The sequence below is a fragment of the Octopus sinensis genome, linkage group LG1 (genome assembly GCF_006345805.1).
Source record: "Octopus sinensis linkage group LG1, ASM634580v1, whole genome shotgun sequence".
NCBI classification, from domain to species: domain Eukaryota; kingdom Metazoa; phylum Mollusca; class Cephalopoda; order Octopoda; family Octopodidae; genus Octopus; species Octopus sinensis.
Window position 1 is genome coordinate 31,958,401 of NC_042997.1, and position 7,500 is coordinate 31,965,900.

Sequence of the window (7,500 nt, forward strand, 5' to 3'; positions counted from 1 at the left end):
TTCATCTTTGGTGTTACAAGGAGTTCTGTTGGTCTCTTGCTCAACTGCACCCCACACAATAATCAAGAGAGCTGCAGTCTGGGGAGTTAGGTAGCCAGATGTTAGGGGTGGTGTTGTCACAGAAATTGTCTGACAGCTATGACTGGGTTCTCCTGCTTGTGTGGCATAGTGCAGAGTTCTGTTGCCAGACATAGGGTCTTCCAGCAGCCACCCTCTTGACTCAGAGCAGCACTACCTCCTCCAGGCACTTAATGTAGGCCTCTGTGTTGAGTCTGAGGTTGTGTGGGAAGCATAATGTCACCATCACTAGTGATCATTCAAAATACCATGATGTTGACTGGATGTTTGACTGTTATCACTCTCGGTACATGTCCTCAGATTGACACCCAAACAGTCTGAAATGTTTGTATTGGAGCTTCTGGTGTGAATGCCAAGCAGTACACCATGTCATTTCCAAATTTCTGGTAGTGAATTGTATCATGATACTATTTTTCTCACAGTTGGTGCCCAACTGCCCCTACTATACTATGTAGTGGACAAAATCAAAAACAATGTGCAAAATTAAAAATATAAAATGGTGACAATGTACCGATTGCGCCCTGTATGTGTGTGTGTGTGTATGTCTATATATATATATATATATATATAAATAAATAAAAATATTATTTGACAGAAGTGCTTCAGTACTGCACTAAGTGATGTATTTAGGTTTCATCAACCACGAGTGTTTTAACTGAGGTTAACTTAAATCTTCATTCTCTTTGGGAGTCAATAAGGAAATTGGAACAGAAATATACCAGGTATTATTTTATGTTGCAAAACCTAAGAAGGAACATCAAAATAGGCATCCCATTGGATACTGTTCTTACTAGTAAACCATGTCTTTTACGAACTTGTTGTCAGTAGCCCATATTTTTTAGTGTAACAAATGAAGTACTGCTGTGACAGCAGTAAGGATGAAGTAAAATACCACAAAGGAATGTTCTGCATACTAAAGCATTTGATTGGTGGAGTCTCAGATGTTATCTAGTGAGTTGAATAACTTTGCTTCATTTAGAAGTATATTCTTTGCTGATGAGGTTTAATAAGTTCGAAGCTTATGTTGCTTTCACCAATTGATTTTAAAGATAAAATCACCTCCCATCTACGTTGTCTTTCGAAAACTTTGATTAGCTGAATTGGTGCTATTTCCATTACTGTTTGATTTCATATTGAATTATTGAAAAAAACTGACCAATCCTAGTTCAATTGTTAACCTTGCAATACGCAAGTAACACTATTTTAAGGTTTATCTTTTTATTCTCTTGATTCAAGATTTAACATTCTACTAATTGCATGGAGAGTTTCAGTTAATAAAAGTATTTCAATTCAATATGAGTGACCCTATCAGAAGTACAACTGTGTATATTTCCCATGACCAGACCTGTTTCCATAGAGTGAAAAATGAACGACACTGCTTTCATGATGGTGGCATTCATTTACAACTGTTACATAATGTCAAGACAAGGGCACACACACACCTACATACATATATATAATATATACTTTTACTTGTTTCAATCATTCGACTATGGTCATGTTGCAGCACCACCTTTAGTCGAACAAGTCAACCCAAGGAAATATTCTTTGTAAACCTGCTACTTTATCAATCTCTTTTGCTGAACTGCTAAGTTACAGGGATGTAAACACACCAACATCAGTTGTCAAGCGATGGTGGGGGAACACACACACACGTGTGTGTTTGTGTGTGTTTATATATATATATATATACATACATACATACATACACACACACAACGGGCTTCTTTCAGTTTCCTTCTACCAAATCCACTCACAAGGCTTTGGTCGGCCCAAGTTATAGTAGAAGACACTTGCCCAAGGTGCCATGCAGTGGGACTGAACCCGGAACCATGTGATGGGCTTCTTTCAGTTTCCGGCTACCAAATTCTCTCATAAGGTTTTGGTTGCCTTAGAACTATAGTAAAAGACACTTGTCCAAGGTGACATGCTTTAGGACTGAACACAAAACCATGTACCTGGGAGTCAACCATGCCAGTGCCAAAGGAAGATGCTTTTTTAGTTGTTGACCACATAAAGACCATCCATGGAGGTAGATGTAGCATCTATCTTCAGTAAGTAATGAAATTATACTCCAAAGCTTCTGTTACAGGTATTTGACATCTTGACTTTCAGTTTAGTAAATACACAGGTTAACTACCACAATTTCATTCATAATATTCTGAATGATGTGTGGCTGTGGTCATTCATAGTAAAATACAAATACTGTTTAACCCCAGGTTTTTTCATCCTGATTGAGCAGACTTGTGATCAAAGGTATTCTAAATGCTGCCATCTCATATCTTTCAGACATAATATAATTAGGATTACATTATCCAATGTACTGTTTTGTAAATTTTTTTTAAGACAGTAAAGAGAATTGTGGGGAAAGTGATTTAACTCCTATTTCAAGTATGTTATGTAACCACAGAGGTTCCTGCTTTGGTTCTGAGTCTGTTAGTGAAGCATAGTGGATTTCATATTGAGGTATTGGAAAACTGGCCAATGATAGTTTAAGCTTTAATCTTGCCAGTAACCATATTCTAATGTTTACATTTTATTCTCTTAATTTAGTTTTGTTTGAATGTCTTTAATTTGTATTTCCACTGACCAATGAGTGAATGGTTAGCTTAGGTAATGAATAAAATGGAAGGTGTCTGTTGGAAATATGACTTTGTAAAGGTTAAACTCTTGAAATTGGATTCAATCTAATCAATTAACTTGGAAGAGCCTTCAAGATTAATTAGCTATTATCCTCTCCTGAATCCGGATATATAGTGTACTTTCTGAAGTTTAAACAAAGAGAATACCTCAAGGCATGTTCTTCTTAGCAATTGATCTGACTTTATTAGGTTGGCTTTCAATTAGCCTTTTTAATTAGCTGACATGTATTCATTACTAAAGCAATTTATATTCTGTCTCCAGTTCCCAAGTATAATTTCTGTAATTCTATCAGAAATATTATATTCTCTCTCTTTATTCTTTTACTGGCTTCAGTCAGTATGTTATGGACATGCAATGGCACCACCTTCTGGAGATTATATCAATTATATTAGTTTTAGTACTTTGTCAATATTGTTTTATGAATATTGAGGGGAAGAAGGACAAAAATCAATTTCGGTCTCATGAATATAAAAAAAACACCATAAAGTTTTTTTGTTTAATGCTCCACTGAGTCTGCCATCAACCTATCAAAGTATGTATGTGTGTGTGTGTGTATATATATATATATATATATATATATATATAATAATAATAAATATTAGGGAATAAATCCAAATTTACAGGGAAAAAATCAGATTTAGGATTAAATCGATTTTATAGTAAAATAATAATTTGACACTGAATTATTGGAAGTCCACCTGAAGATTGTCGATCAAGACAAGAAACGATTGTAGTGGCGGTTTTTTTGACTATTTATTAAAATTTTATGTATTGATTAAGTCTTTCCTTGTTTGTTTTGCAAAATAGTGGTTTTGTCTCTAATAATATTTTATATATATATATATATATATATACCAAATAAGTTAGGGGTTGTGGATCCAACCCACTAAGGGATAATACTTATCCAATATACTGTTGGTATACTACCCAAATTATTAATACATAAGTGTTTTTAATTGCAATGCAACAAACTTATTGTATTAAATGGGTGAAGGTAAAGAAATATTTGACTATTAATTTATATTACAAATAAGAAAATGGAGAAACACATTAGTTGGTTCATCAGCTTTAGGATATTAGAATGTTGACTTATTTATTTTGTTTTGATAAATAAGTCACCATTCTAATATCCTAAAGCTGATAAACCAACTAATGTGTTTCTCCATTTTCTTATTTGTAATATATATATATATATAGGCGCAGGAGTGGCTGTGTGGTAAGTAGCTTGCTAACCAACCACATGGTTCCGGGTTCAGTCCCACTGCGTGGCATCTTGGGCAAGTGTCTTCTGCAATAGCCCTGGGCCGACCAATGCCTTGTGAGTGGATTTGGTAGACGGAAACTGAAAGAAGCCTGTCGTATATATATATGTGTGTTTGTGTGTCTGTGTTTGTCCCCCTAGCATTGCTTGACAACCAATGCTGGTGTGTTTATGTCCCTGTTACTTAGCGGTTCGGCAAAAGAGACCGATGAATAAGTACTGGGCTTACAAAGAATAAGACCCGGGGTCGATTTGCTCGACTAAAGGCGGTGCTCCAGCATGGCCGCAGTCAAATGACTGAAACAAGTAAAAAAGAGTATATATATATATATATATATATATATATATATATATCATCAGCATTGTTTAACATCCATTTTCCTTGCTTGCATGAGTTGAATGGTTTGACCGGAGCTGGCCACCTGAAGAGCAACCCAAGCTCTGTCTCTTTTGGCATGGTTTCTTGACTGGATGCTCTTCCTAATGCCATCCACTTTGCAGAGTATACTGGGTGCTTTTTATGCAGCACTAGCATGGGTGTATTTATGTGGCACTGTGTGGGTGCTTTTTAGGTGGCACCAACACCCATAAGCTCACAAGGTTAGGAATGCCCAACTGGAGAGGGATGCAAGGAACAGCCTATATTCAAGAGCAACCACGCTTTTACTTGGCCTTCACGTCTTTTCAGGCATAGCAAACTGCCTGCACCCTGTCATCTTCCCTGGGTCATAATGTATATACACACACACACACATTCACTTGATGGGCTTCCACAGTTTCCACAAACAAAATTACACTCAGACGGTTTTGATCAATCAAAGGTGATTGTGGAAGACACTTACCCAAGGTGCCACTCATTGAAATCAAACCCAGAACTACATGATCCCCAAGCAAACTTTTTAACCACACAGTCACACTTACCCTCCTCTTTACCAAATTCCAAAATACATGTTTTTTTTTGTTGTTTTTTTTTTTTTTTTTTTTTTTTTTTGTAGGAATAATTTGTCTGATTTTGCATTTTATTACATTTAAGTGTTTTTTGTTAAGGGAATCAGAATGAATTCTTGACAGAGATTCAAATGATTCGCTGCATCCAGTTTGTGCTTTCACTTTTCTGAGTTAACAAATTCTACAAGATTCACCTTTGAATTTAACAATAGAGTTTAAGATAATGAAGAAAGGACCTCTTACATGATCAAAGCTTGGTACAGCCATTCTTGTTTTGCCCACAGTTACAGAACACACTTTAATCAGCTTGTTTCACTTTGCTATGCTGGAAAATCTATGCTGCTACTTTCAAAGTTGACTGATTAGTGGTTAGGAAGAAATCAAGATGCTTCCAAAACAGTCAAACTTGTGCAAGTATGAAGATGCATGTGGCAAATGATAAAATATTTCAAATTTCTACATATTTTTATAGTGTTACCTTTCACATAAACTGTTTTTTTTTTTTTTTTTTGAGGGGTGGTGGAAGTTGTTATTTCTATTCCGATATAGAGTACACACCTGTTTGTACACATGCATGCACCCAAAATAAGCTCTAACATAGGCAATTTTGTAAAATTCATGGCTATATAGATGTCTGATAATTTTCAGTCCAAAGTGGTAAATTTTTATATCGTTACAATCACAATAGAATATCTGAAAGACAAAATATTCATATCCATCTGAATCATATTTAAGACCCAAATCTTTAGATGATTAAGGCTTGGTGACAGATTAAGAGATTATCATTTATCATTTTGGAAAATGTTCCAATATTGCTGTATGTTTATCAGCTGTAACTAATGTCAAACATATCAGAATTATTACTTTCTGTTTAGTCATTTCCAAACCACTTGAATAGTTTTGTAAAAAAAAAAAATTCCTTTTGACTATAAAAATATCTTGGTCACATTTTTTTCCCTCAAGTTTACCAGAAAGTTTTTAACATAAAATTTTAACAGAGAATTATGTAGACTTTGTATAATGAAGATGTTTTTGTGAAACTAGTTCGCTTTTTATTTATTTTAGTATAACTAAAATAGGTTTTATAAAATGGCAAAACCACATATACTCATATTTTATGAAAACCAAATTGTTAATTTTGTTCTAAAAAAAAAAACACTTTTAATGCATTTAAAAAATGCATGTTGAGATTTTTGTCTCTTGTTTGTTTTGAGTCTAAACCTTGAGGTCTTCAGAGATTTCCTTAGGTGCTTTACTCCACAATGAATGACCTGTATCTTTTGCTTTGCTACATCTGTAATACTGTGATTTAGTTAATATTGATATTTTTCAGCCCTTACCCTTTCTATAATTTTTTTCTTTTTTGTGTGTGTTATTCATTCATTTGGCATTCGAAGAAAATAGCCTATGTTATGACATACCTATTGTGCAATTCCTCAATGGTTAGCTGCTATTTTTATTTGGTTGATCTTATCACATCACCCTAGTAGCATGGAATAGTGTGTTGTGTGTGTATTCGTGTGTGTGTGTGTGTATATATATATATATATGGAAGTTTCATCATGATATTGTATAGAAAAATCTTTAACTGATCACAAAGTTGGCATTGAACTAACTTCATAGTGATCGGAAATAAATTGATGAGGATAAATTTTGATTCTAAAGTTTGAATCCATGAAGTTCTGAAGGTGGTCAAAATACTATATGGATATGACAATGTATTTTGTTTCCCATATCTTGAATTATTCTTTCATATATATGTGTGTGTACTTGTGGGTACGTAACCATGTGTGTTCTATATATTTGACTGAACATTCTATAGAGTTTCTCTCTAAGATGCTTGGCAAGAAATTTGGTCTTAGCATTTGAAACAGATACTGTATTGATCATTTAATAATTAAATATATACACAGTTTATTGTTCACAATCTGGTCGTTGATGCTTTACAGATGAGCAATTCAGAGGTTTGCTCAGTTGGATGCCTTGCTATGTGAATTAACATAGTATATCATGGATACAAATATATACTCTTTAATGTAATTTTCAGGCAGAATCATCAGTGCAGTTTAGACTTTTGAGTTTCCATCTCCCCAGTTTTGCTCACAAGGCTGGAGTTGACACTGAATTACCATTGGCATTAGGAAGGGCATCCAGCCGTAGAAACATTGCCAGATCAGACTGGGCCTGGTGCAGCCTTCTGGCTTCCCAGACCCCAGTTGAACCGTCCAACCCATGCTAGCATGGAAAGCGGACGCTAAATGATGATGATGATGAGATAAAAACCAAGACATCAAGATTGCAATAACAAACTTCTTAACTATTTGCTCATGCTCCATCAACACTGTGCATGCATGTACAGGTCTGTACATAGCTACAGTTGGAGCTATGTGCAAAAGGTCGAACAAAAAAAACACTGTTTACATATAGCAAATTTGAAGCATCATGGACTACACTTGTCTGTCCTGGATTAATGCCTCATAGCATATTGGCTAAATAAACCCACTCTCCGAAAGAAAGATATCAAGAGCATTACCATGGATGGTGTAGAGACTGCCAAAATTCTGGCTATG

At 34.9% G+C, this 7,500-nt stretch overlaps 1 protein-coding gene across 7 annotated transcripts in view; it reads left to right on the forward strand.

The window, feature by feature from the left end:
* Positions 1-7,500, forward strand: part of LOC115215792 (flotillin-1) — a 103,757-nt gene that overhangs the window by 56,486 nt on the left and 39,771 nt on the right. The window lies entirely within an intron of this gene.